Source organism: Phyllostomus hastatus, unplaced genomic scaffold, assembly GCF_019186645.2.
Source record: "Phyllostomus hastatus isolate PE091 unplaced genomic scaffold, TTU_PhHast_1.1 phas_contig_198, whole genome shotgun sequence".
Taxonomy (NCBI): domain Eukaryota; kingdom Metazoa; phylum Chordata; class Mammalia; order Chiroptera; family Phyllostomidae; genus Phyllostomus; species Phyllostomus hastatus.
Window position 1 is genome coordinate 4,840,027 of NW_025333715.1, and position 12,508 is coordinate 4,852,534.

General features: G+C 51.7%; 1 protein-coding gene across 3 annotated transcripts in view; it reads right to left on the reverse strand.

The window, feature by feature from the left end:
- Positions 1-2,749, reverse strand: part of ZC3H7B (zinc finger CCCH-type containing 7B) — a 39,491-nt gene extending 36,742 nt beyond the window's left edge. The window contains exon 1 of one of the 3 annotated variants that reach the window (XM_045834783.1): positions 2,340-2,749. The gene's annotated coding sequence lies outside the window, so the exon portion shown is untranslated. The remainder of the gene's footprint in view (positions 1-2,339) is intronic. The other 2 variants (XM_045834781.1, XM_045834785.1) reach the window with 2 other exon arrangements.
- Positions 2,750-12,508: the final 9,759 nt, after the last annotated feature.

Genomic DNA, 12,508 nt, shown 5'->3' on the forward strand with positions numbered 1-12,508 from the left:
CACAGAGGTCTGGGTTCAAATCCAGCTGGGTGACCTTGGGCCAGCCACACAAATCCTGTGTTTCTCAGTTTCTCCCACTGTGGAATGAAGACTAACAACACCCCGCCCTCAGGGAGCCGCTGCAGGCATCAGAATTGCCTGTCAACCTCCTGGCAATTGTGGCAAACGGGGGAATGAATTCCTCTTCTCCTGGGGCCAAGCCTCCCCATTCTTACACGCTCCAGGTCCACTGCCTGGAGGGTGCCTTCTCTAGCTTCCCCAGGTTCTCCCAAGAGCTCTCTCCTCTCCCACTGCATGGTCCCCCGTGTCCAGCATTTCCCTGTCCTCTCTTGGACTCGCTGGGCTTCCTTCCGTTCTCCTTCCAGGAAGATTCCAAGGGACAAACCCCACCCCCAGCCTGCCCCGGAGCACCTCACCAGGCTCACAAGAGACGCTTGAAAAGTTATTCGCCAAGAAGGTAGCCCAGGACTCTGGGAAAGGGTGAGGATTCCGAGTCAGAAAACCAGGCGGGAATCCCACCTCTGCTGTGTGACTTTCCAGCAAGACGTTCTATTCTCGGAGCCTCAGGTTTCTCCTCCGGAACGTGAGGACTGAAAAATGTCTCCCCGGCATGGTTGCTGGGGATGACAGAGGAGCCAGCACGTGTAACAGCCCCTTTGTGGGGAACTCAGAAGTGCTACTGAGGGGAACAGTATTTTCAGGCTCCCACAGCCACACCTGCTGATGCCCCAGCTTCCCTGTACCTGAGGCCCTACAGACTAGCTCCCCCTCCGGGCTCCCCTGCTGCCCAAACCCACATTCCTAAACAAAAAGCCAGCAGCCTAAAACGCACAGCATCCATGGAACACAGACCCCACCCCCACTCAGGGACCACAAAGTCGCCCTCCTGTGTCCTCAGACCTGGTCCCACCCGGACACAGAGTAAGGCACACAGCACCTGCACCCTGCTCCAGCCGCGCTCCGGGCCGGTATCATTTCTACGGGAAGTGAAAATGGAGAGAGACACCTGGGGATGTGGTTGCATGTGGGGCGCCAGGTGGGGGAGTCTTCGGGGTGAAACCGAAGATTCTGATGTAAGTTTGCTTCCAGCGATTGCTCAATGCACTGTAATTATCACATTCGTGTGAACACGCAACAAACTGTATTCTGCTATGTTCATGAGACTTGTCGGATTACAGGAACTGAGAAAAATGGTAAGAAGTTGGGGTTCCCAGTCTGGTACCTGGTAAGCAAAGTCCCAGTGAGCAACCCCAGGGGAGTGAAATCCCTGAGGAAGCTGCAGTGGGGCTCCGGGCCCCCACTCGCAGCCCAGCCCCCTCCTGCACCCCCTCCCGGGCCCAAACCCTGCTCCTGCCCTCTGGTGCCATGTTGTCACCACAGCCGTCGGGATCTGCCAGTGGGTCGTCCCTACGTGATCCCCCCGCCCCCCGCGCTGGGAAAACTGCTTTGTCTCTGTGAAAGACCCCCACACCAGGCGCCTTATAAACACCAAGCCAGGCAGATTTTACGGGGAATTGGTAAAAGGAGGGAGCAGGCCCGGAGGAGTCTCTGAGGCCTCGGAGGAAGGGAGTGGGGTCCGAGGCTGGGGTCGGCAGCTCCCAGGCACCCATCTCCCGGGGCGCCCCTCAGACGCTGGAGCCGCACCCCGCAGCCCCCTCGGCCCCGCGCTCCCCACCCAGCGACAGGCCCCTCGGGCCTCGGGGCCCAGGGACGGATCCCGCGACCGGAAATGCCCCCAGCCCAGACCGCGCCCCCTTTCCTGCCCCCCCCGACTCCGGGCCGGGCCGCAGGCCCAGAATCCCCGGGCTCGCGTAGTCGCCGCAGCCGGCAGGGGTGGCCTGTCGGCGGCCGCGGTCCCTGGCCCTCGCTGTGGTCCCTCTAAGGGACCAGCGCTGCGGGGGCCAGGGAGCACACAAAAGACACTTGTGTGCCTTTTTCGCGGGGGACAGCAAAGCATCCGCGCACCCCAAAGCTCCGATCGCCGAGGCGAGGGCACCCCCGGAAGAAAATTCCCAGGCACCCCCTCCCCCTCGCCAGTTGCAGGGGCGGCCGAATCACCAGGCGGCAGGTGCCCCCGGCTGCACAATAATTTTGAAACTTTGGGGCAGGGAACAGGGACCGAGAGGTGCCCCCCAAAAGAGGAAATGGGAATGGGGGGCACTGCATTAGTTCTGCTAAATGCACTTTTCAGGTGGCCCCGCGCAGCTCCGGCCGGGCCCAGGATCCCCCACCCGCTCCGGTCCGCGCCGCTCGGGTCCCCGCGCCCTACCGCCGGCCGCCCGGCCGCGGTCGGGCCCGGGCCTCGGCCACTCGGGGCGCGGGCCGCGCGCTGCACTCACCTCGGCCGGGCTGCGCTCCCCGCGGGCCTGCGCCGAGCCCGATAAATGGTATGCTATGACTAGAGGTATGATTACGTTATTATTATTAGTAATAATAAGAGTAAATGCTATTTAATTACGGGCGGCAGCATCCTGCTCCCGGCGCCGCCGCCCCGGCAGCTCCGTCCATGTGGCTCCGGAGCGCTGCACTTTCATTTCCAGCCGCTCGGCTGGCCGCTCGCGGCAGCACCCGCCGCAGGCCGCGTCCGGTTCCCTGCGGCGCTTCCTCCTCGGGTCCTAGCGCGGCTCCCCTGCTCCGCGCCGGTGGGCGGCGCGGAGCGCACCTGGGGGCCGAGGGGGGCGGGGAAGTTCCCGCTGCCCCCTGGAAAACTCATGCCTGGGATTCACCTTTACTTTCTTTGTGTCCTTCCCTTTTGGGACTTTTTTTTTTTTCTCCCGGCAATTCTGCATTTCTGGGCGCATGCCGGTCCGACTCAGAGCGCCTCCGCCCTTCCCCGTGTGTGTTAAAAAAAAAAAAAAAAAAAAGCCCGGGTTTCCAGGAGCTTTCATTGAAGGCTCTCCAAAACCCTAGCTGCGTTGTGTCCTTTCCACGGATGAGAACCAGAGGCTCAGGGAGGCATCAGGACCTCAGTCGGCTGGTGTTTCGTGCATGGGAGCTTTCCCGAAAGGATCTGAGGCTGCTCAGAAGACCCAGAATGTAAGGGGAGATCACCAAAGGAGAGACACCAGCTGTAAGCGTCCAGGCCCTGCATCTGAGCTGGCCAGAGCCGGCTGGATTTGAACCAGAGCTTCAGATTCCAAATACAGAGTCGTCACACCTTTCCACTCCTTGCACCGCCGATTCCTGAGAGTTCTCTGAAATTTTCCCCTCTTCATTTTACATACACGTATGTATGTATGCATATGTGTGTGTATATACACATATAGGTATTTTTTTTAATTTATTGAAGATCGGCTGTGAGCCTGGCTGACTTTACCTTTACAAATGTTATCTCTCCCACAAACACATGTGCCAGACACAACGTTAGGAACTAGAGATACATTGCTGAGACTGATTTGAGACACACTGGTGAATGCTAGGAGGGAGGAGAAACTGGTGCTGTTTGCTTATTTAATTCTCACGGTAACCGTGGAAGATTGGGTTTTTTTAAAGATTTTATTTATTTATTTATTTATTTATTTTTAGAGAGGGAAGGGCCGGAGAAAGAGAGAGAGAAACATCAATGTGCGGTTGCTGGGGGCCACGGCCTGCAACCCAGGCATGTACCCTGGCTGGGAATTGAACCTGCGACATTTGGTTTGCAGCCCACGCTCAATCCACTGAGCTATGCCAGCCAGGGTTTGGAAGATTGGTTTTAGCATGCCCATTTCACAGATGGAAAACTGGGGTTTAGGATGAAGTGGCTTGTCCAAGGTGGCAATTCTGACTCCCAAGCCGCGTGTTTTGTGTTTTGCATGGCCTCCTGCACTTCCCCCTGTGTGCTTTAAGGGAGTCCTTAAATGGGGAAAAATATATCTGCACTGACGGAAGTTCTCAAGTTCTCCCTTCTGTGGGCGCTGTCTCTCCTTGCTACTCCAAGATCAGTAAACAACAAAGCGGCCTCTGACATGAAGAGGATGACTTTTTCAGATCCTCAAATGCAAAGCAGAGTCCAATGGCCCTCAGATTCACTATGGGGTGGGGCTTGTTTAAAATGAAGACCTCTGATCCCTCCCCCTCACCCCAGAGATTCTGCCTCAGTATTTCTGACAAGCACAGCCTTGGGGGTTCTCATGTTTAATGGGAGGTGGGCCCCTGAATCACCTGCAATAGACCCAAGATCATGGGCTAAAGGTGGCCACGGGCCAAGCCCGGTGATTCGGGGAGGCTGAGTGGTAGGGTGGAGATGTCACCCAGGCAACGTTAGAAAGCCCAAGGTGTGTTGGAGTCCCACTTGCCAGCAGTGTGAGCCACAGCAATCTCACAGCACCGGTTTCCTCATTTGTAAAATAAAGGTAAGGACACCTAATCTACATAAAGTTTGTTTTGGGGATTACAGTGAAACCGTACCTGTAAAGCATGTAGCACAGTGCCTGCCTAGCTCTCGTAGGGGATGAATAAGTGGTAGTTCCCATTCCACTGCGCACTTTTCGGTGAAACACTCTAGGAAAGTTGTCAGATCAGGCACCCTTGTTACTACATTCCCATGTTATGGGCGAAGATGCTGAGCCCAGTTGGGTGACTGCATCTCGCAGCAAATGAACCCGCTGGTGCAGGTGTGGTGACTCCACCCTCCCAAGGCCAGTGGAATAACAGATCCTTATGACGACTCAGCATTCAAGGGGGAATTCGACTGGACATCCGCCCCCCTGTGTCATCAGTTTGGTACCAACTAATTAAACTGCCTGAGATGGTAAATGAACCTTTACAAGCCCCTGGGAAGGTGGTTCAGTTGACTGAAGAGTCATCCTGTACACCAGAAGATTACAGGTTCAATCCCCAATCAGGGCACATATCCAGGTTCAGGGTTCAATTCCCGGTCGGGGCACATGTGGGAGGCAGCTGATCAATGTTTCTCTCTCCCTTCCTCTTTCTCTAAAATCAATAAGCATATCCTCAGGTGAGGATTGAAAAAAAGAACACATCACACACACATGAGATCTGTCTGGAAAAAGTCCAGCCATGGTTAATACAATGAGAATGGTTTGTGTGACATTGATGTAACCTGGCAGCCAAGGAGAGCAGACTGGGATGTGCATGTGTGAACTATGACAACTCCCCTGTACTGGTCAGTGAGGGCGGTAGGTGCCGTTGAGTGAGCATGTGTACTCTGTGGTAGTCGCATTCAGAATGAGTGAGTAGAGCAATGAATCTACATCCAATCTTGTATTAAGCTTGAACAGTCCTCTGCAGATACCATTCAGATGATTCAGAAGGCCGCAGCAATGGGCAACTGGTGATTGGCAGCTCCATCACAATGACATACCTGCTCATGCATCGCATCTCGTGAAGAGTTTTTGGTGAAATATTAAATCACCCTGGTGACTCAGCCTCAGATTTGGGGCCCTGTGACTTCTGGCTTTTCCCAAAACTAAAATCACTTTAAAATATATATATATATATATTATTTATTTTTAGAGAGAGGGGAAGAGAGGGAGAGAAACATCAATGTGGGGTTGCCTCTCACACACCCCTTACTGGGGACCTGGCCCACAACCCAGGCATGTACCCTGACTGGGAATCAAACCAGCGACCCTTTGGTTTGCAGGCTGGTGCTCAATCCGCTGAGCTACACCAGCCAGGGTTTAAAATCACTTTTGAAAGGTAAGAGATTTCAGACCGTTGATGAGATTCAGGAAAATATGATGGGGCAGCTGATGTCAATTAGGAGAACTGTATGAGGTCCCAAGGTGCCTACTTTGTAGGGAACGGAGGCATCATTGTCCTATGTACAATGTTTCTTGTATTGTGTATCATCTTCAGTAAATGTCTTTATTTTTTCATATTACGTGTCTGAGTACCTTCTGGGCATATATCTAGAAGACCCCGGCAAGAAGAACAAAAGGTGGCAGGCAGTGCTTTGGAGAGAAAGTTCTCCAGGAAGCCCCAGTGCCCCGGTGTCCTCGGGCAGCGGGGCTCCACATCGCCACGTCAACGCTGCAACAGCAGCAACAGCCACCGCTTCTTGTTTACCATGAACCAAGCCCTTGGCACACGTTGATTCTTTACCCTCCCCCAAGCCCCGCAAGATAGGGATTGGTTTCGCATGTTTTTAGGTGAATAAACAGACACAAAGCAGGAGGTGACTTGGTTGAGGTCACACAGCTAAGAAAGGGGCAGAGAGACAGAATTCAGTCCCAGGCCTGTCCACCTGCAAGGCCTGACCACTGCCCCGTGACGTGGACATCTGAAATCTGAATGCGTCATGAGGGCCCGTCACCTGAGCAGGTTGGTTGCTGGAGAACGTGAGCCAGACGCTCATGCTCTGACCTCTGAGAAACCAACAGGAACATCGTTCGGTCATCCCTGCTCCAGTGAGCACGTCCTGCCCCAGGCTTAGCTCTGCCCGGGCTGGCCCCCACGGATGCCTTGTTGAGTCCTGGGTGGGGTCTGAGCACAGGGCAACCTTAGCTGCAGCCATGAGCGGTGTTCTGTTCAACATCCATTTCCACGCTGGGTCCTGGGACTGCAGAGAAACCCCATGTCCCCACAGCTCCAGCAAAGGCCCAGGCCCCCACCTCCAGGACCTTACCTTGGGGTGTAGGGAATGTTTCTGAGGTTGAATGCACAGTTTTAGGGTAAGGTTGGGCATAGCAAGAATACTTTCCCCACAGGGTCGCTGTGAGGATTAAGCATGCAAAGCACTGATAAATGTGTGGTTCACTGAAAAATAAATAAAAATATATATTCCTCTGGGAAAAAGTCCATAGAATTCATATTCTCAAAGGTGACTTAAAAAAAGAGAGAGAGCCCTGGCTGGTGTGGCTCAGTGGATTGAGTGTGGGCCTGCAAGCCAAGGGGTTGCCGGTTGGATTCCTGGTCAGGACACATGCCTGGGTTGTGGGCCATGTCCCCGGTGGCGGGCTTATCAGAGGCAACCACACACTGATGTTTCTTTCCTTTTCCTTCCCTTCCCCTCTCTCTAAAAAATATATAAATAAAATATTAGAAAAAAAAAGAGAGGGTGGGAGGACCTATGAGCCTAGAGGCTGAGACAGGTCAGCCTGTAACACAGTGGATGAAATGCAGGCAGTAAAACATGGTTATATTGGACCCCATAGTTATGAAAATGTTCAAGCATCCGGGAAGTTGAGAGAACTGCATATTCGCATGCCCTAGAGTATGCTACTATTGTTAACATTCTGTGGTATTTGCTTTATCACGGATTCATCTTTCTATCCACCCATCCAGCAGTCCACATAACATTTTTAAAAAGATTTTACTTAAGATAACTCTAGATGCCAGCAGAATCCTAGGAATCTTAGCTGCTCTGGGAAACCAGCTTCAAGGGCAACAGCAGCTTCAGAGAAGCCAGAATAAAAGATTTTATTTAGTCTTAGAGAGAAGGGAAGGGAGGAAGAGAGGGAGAGAAACATCAACGTGTGAGAGAAACGTCAATCAGTTGTCCCCTGCACATGCTCCAAAAGGGGACCGGCCGACAACCCAGGCACGTGCCCCAGTTAAACCAGTGACCTCTTGCCTTGTGGGGCAGTGCCCGACCCACTGAGCACACCAGTCAGGGCCACATAACATTTTTGTTAAAAACAAAGCAGGTAATTTTTAACTTTCTTCTTTATGATTTTTTTGTATTTATACTCATTTTTAAAAAATTACCATCAGTTTTCTTTTTTAAAAAATTATTGCCATTTTGCCTTGGCTGGCGTAGCTCAGTGGATTGAGCGCGGGCTGCGAACCAGGCATCGCAGGTTCGATTCCTGATCAGGGCACATGCCTGGGTTGCAGGCCACGGCCCCCAGCTACTGCACATTGATGTTTCTTTCTCCTCTTTTTCTCTCCCTTCCCTCTCTAAAAATAAATAAATAAAATCTTAGTGCCATTTTGAAACACAATACTTACTGAAAAAGAAAATAATCTACGCAAAGCATCCAGCAGTAGGAAAGCCTTCCCAAACGTTGGTCGTGAATTTAAGCTCCCCTGCAGACACCACCCTTTTCTTCCTCATTTATCCTTGGATTCTCAGGTGCTGGGAGGGTGCCTGGTGCAGAGTAGGTGCTCGATGACTATTTATAGAGCTAATGAATTATTTTAATCGTGGTTGTATATAGAGGTTAAAAAAAAAAAGAGTGTGTTCTGAGGAGAGCCCTAGGTGGAACCTGAGGGGGGCAATGCGGCTTGAGTTGTCTTTTATGAGTGAGGTAGGGACCCCTCTCTCACCAGGAGCGGACCCCTACGGGGGCAGGCTCCCCAGCGGCAGGCCAGGCCCACACGATTCTCCCCAGGGGCCCGAGGGCAGCGCTCATGTGCATCTTAGGAGTTACTCTCCACATCCCTCCCCGTCTGGCATACTCAAGGCACTGGCTTTTGATATGACTGCACGGCAAGTCTGCAGCCTTTCGAAAGCCGGCGTAACTATTATTTGTACCGTTTGCAATGGGCAATTAGGTTTGTTTTCAGGCACCAGCATGGAATTTAAAATACTCAGTTAAAGTAAACCAAACTAATCAGAGGCAGCCTGCTTTCCTCTTCAAGACATTAAAAAAACAAAACGAAACAAAATGCACTGCACGACAGAGAAAGGTCTGGAATGTTCCCCATCCACTTATTCCTGCCTCCCACTCACAAAGGGACGTGTATTTGTGTGTGTGCGTGCGTGTGCGCACGTGTGTGTGTGTGTTGAAAAGAAGCCTAGAGATCTGGCTTCTATTATGCCTTCTCTAAATGTCTGTGTAGTTTGGACAGGTCATTTGACCTCTTTGGGCTGAAGTTCTTCATCTGCTGAGAAGAGGAAAGGGGCGGCCGGAGACGGCTTTATCCGTCTGTCAGAGGCTACGAGTCCACTTCCAGGGCCAGACAAACAGACCAGCTCTCTTGTGATAACAGAGGGACAGTTGGAGGAAGGGAAGGACACAGAGAAGATGACAAATGGGTTGCTTGGAAACACTGACAGTTCTGCACTCTTCTGACTCACTCTGCACCCTTGGGCAAACCTCCTTCCTTTGCTTTTAAACCTCAGTCTCCATTTTAAAGGGCTTTGACCCCTGGCTGGTGCGGCTCAGTGGATTGAGCACAGGCCTGCAAACCTAAGGGTCGCCAGTTCAATTCCCAGTCAGGGCACATGCCTGGCTTGCAGGCCAGATCCCCAGTAGGGGGCGCACAAGAGGCAACCACACATTGACGTCTCTCTCCCTCTCTTTCTCCTTCCCTTTTCTCTCTCTAAAAATAAATAAAGGGAGGTGAGATAAAATCTAGATTTGGGAGTAACAAACAGAATCTAGATGGCTAAGGGGTGCTGTCAGGCTGGGTTTGTGATTTTCTGCTCAGCATGTGACTACTTTGAGGCAGAACAACTACTCTCGAGTTCTCCATTAGCCCCCGTGACCTCCTATTACCTCCCTGGCCTTTGAAGGTCACTGAACTTCTGCTAAGAATTCCCTTCCAGTTCTTTCTTCCTTTTTCTCTCTCTCTTTCTTTAATTTATTGATTTTAGAGAGAGAGGAAAAGGGGGGGAGAAAAACATCAGTTTGTTGTTCCACTTATTTATACATTCATTGGTTGGTTCTTTCATGTGCCCTGGCTGGGGATCAGACTTGCAGCCTTGTCGTATAGGGATGCCGCTGTAACTAAGTGAGCTACCCAGCCAGAGCCACTTCGAGTTCTGAAACCCCTGATCCATCAAGTAGACGAAAAAAAAAAAAGATTGTCTAAGATGTTCCACCGCCCACCTTCTCCTTTCTGGGCGGTCTGTCTCGGAGCGCCAGGACAGTCACAGGAAGTAAACTGGAAAGGGGAGCCTGGAGATCACCCCAAGAGACCCCCAGACCGATCTGATTGACCCCAACTGGAGTCAGCACAGGGAGTGCAGCAGGCCTAACTGGGGCCATCTCAGCCTCCTCAGATGATATTTGTTTGAAGCAAACTCCAGCGACTCTGGCTGGAAACCAGTTCAAATAAGGAAACCTGAAGCGCCTGGCCCCAAGGGATGCTGAGCACCTGTCCCCGAGGTGCTCCCAGGTTGAGGAGGAAGCCACCCTGAGCACTGTTGACTCTGACTGTGAGGGAACCCACAGACCGACTGCTGTGGGGGCTTCCGGCTCACTGTGGGGGCCAGGAGGAAAGTGTCCCGGCTGGAGTGGTGTGGGAAAGCTCCCAAGGAAGGTGGCATTTGATACGGGCCTTGTAGGCAGAGAATGAGGAAGAAGATGCAAAGATGACCCCTGTCTGAGTAGTTGTGTGAACCGGGCTGGAACTTTGGCTTCCTCATCTGTGCACTGGACCTCCGTTCCCCTCTCTAAAAACAAATAAATAAAGAAACAAGGAAAAGCTACTCGTGTTCTGATGCAGACCGCCTGGAAAGAACAAGGAGGGTGGTAATGATGCCCACCTCCTTTGTGGTTGTAGAGATTCAACTGGCTGTGTGGTCAAGGATCTGGCTCGTAATACACAGGGTGGGGCAAAAGGAGGTTTACAGTTGTGGTACAAATAAATAATACAATAAATAATAAATAATAACACAAGAACACCCTGACTGGTGTAGCTCAGTGGGTTGAGCGTGGGCTGTGAACCAAAGAGTCACCAGTTCGATTCCCAGTCAGGGCACATGCCTGGGTTGTGGGCCAGGTCCCTAGTGGGGGCCACATGAGAGGCAACCACACATTGACACTTCTCTCCCTCTTTCTCCCTCCCTTCCCCTCTCTAAAAATAAATAAATAAAACCTTTAAAAATAATAATAATACAAGAACAAACTCTGTGTTTTGCATACTCACAACTGCAAACCTCCTGCACCCCACCCTGCATGGGACTCTGAATCACAGGTAGAACAAAAGCGTGTGTGTGGGCGGGGCGGTGAAAGCGCCTTTGGAAAAGACAGCTGCACATGTTGACAGTGATTAGCTCTGGGTGCTACAGTCTCTAGGGTAATGTTTACTTTTCTCTCTGGCCTGTTCTAAATTGGCTGAAGTGTTTACGATGAACATGTGTTATTTAGATAATGGCTAAAAGGGTTTGTGTGTGTGTGTGTGTGTGTGTGTGTGTGTGTGTAAAGAAAAGAGAAGCCCTGGCTGGTGTGGCTCAGTGGATTGGGCGCTGGCGGGCAAACCAAAGTGTCGTGGATTTGACTCCTAGTCAGGGCACCTGCCCGCGCTGTGGGCCAGGTCAGGTCCCCAGTAGGGGGCGCACAAGAGGCAATCACACACGTGGATGTTTCTCTTTCGCTTTTTCTCCCTCCCCCTCTCTAAAAATAAATAAATAAAATATTAAAGAAAAAAAGGAAAAGCTACTTGTGTTCTGATACTTTAGAAATCCAAACCTTCAGAAAAGTGGTCAAAATGTTCAAAGAACTCCCATATTCACTTACTGTTAACGTTCTGCCACATCTGTACTCTACATGTATATAGATATCCCCCCACTTTTTGAAAGTTTGCTACGCCACTTTTTTTCCCCCCCACAAAAGGCATCCATCTGTAGAGTCAGCTCTCTGTACCTGCAAGTTCTGCATCCTCAGATTCAACCAACAGAGAGGAATAAGGGCAATCTCTTACATAACCCAGTACAGGAACAAAAATCAATACATTTAATGTTGATACAATACTATTACATAACACACAGTCAAGTTTTGCTAATTGTCTCAATATTGCCCTTTGGAGTAATCCCCCCCCCGCAACACACACACTGCAAGATTCAATCCAAGGTGTTGCATTTCGTCGTGCTGTCTTTTTAGCCTCCCTTCATCTGCAACAGTCCCTCCGCTTTTCTTTGCCTTTCGTGGGAGACGTGTTTGGAAGGGTGCAGCCCGGTTATTCTGTGCCGTGTTCGGGTTTGTCTGATGTTTCCCCACTATTAGGTTAATTGCACTGCTCACTGGAGGGTGCTGCCGTGTCCTCCGTGCATCACATACAGCGGGGTGAGACGGCTGTCAGTGTGTCCTCTTGTTGATGTTCATAAGGGCCGATCGGGTGAATGAGCTGTCACCGAGTTTCTCCCCCATAGGGTTACTCTTTCCCCTGTTTAATTATCAAGTAATTTGTGGCTGTTTACATGGAAAGCTTCCAATGTCCTTTCAATTTCATGAGACCAAAAAAAAAAAAAGGCGAGGCTTTCTTTTCAGGAGATACCTATGTCCTGCCGAAATGATCCTACAGCGTGCGCTGGGCTAGACCAGCTTTCGTTAAGTTACGTGAAAGCGCACCTTTCTAGAAAGGCGAGGACGGTAGGCCGCAAGGCATTACGGGAATTGTAGTCTTTCCGGGAGCTCGCCACAAAATGCCGCCCTGTAGACTCCCAGAGAAAGAGCCAGAAGTTGACAAGGGAGGGCGCAGAGGGCCGCCCGCCCGCCCTGGGCGCGCGGCATCTCGGGAAGGTAGTTCGCGGCGGCGCCCCTCCGCGCCACCCCGCCGCGCCGCAGGCGGGGCACCGGACTACCATACCCGAGATGCCGCGCGCGCGGGGGCAGGGGAGGCCGTCCGGGCCTCGAACAAATCAAATCGAAGGAAAGAAACTGCCGGCTTTCAA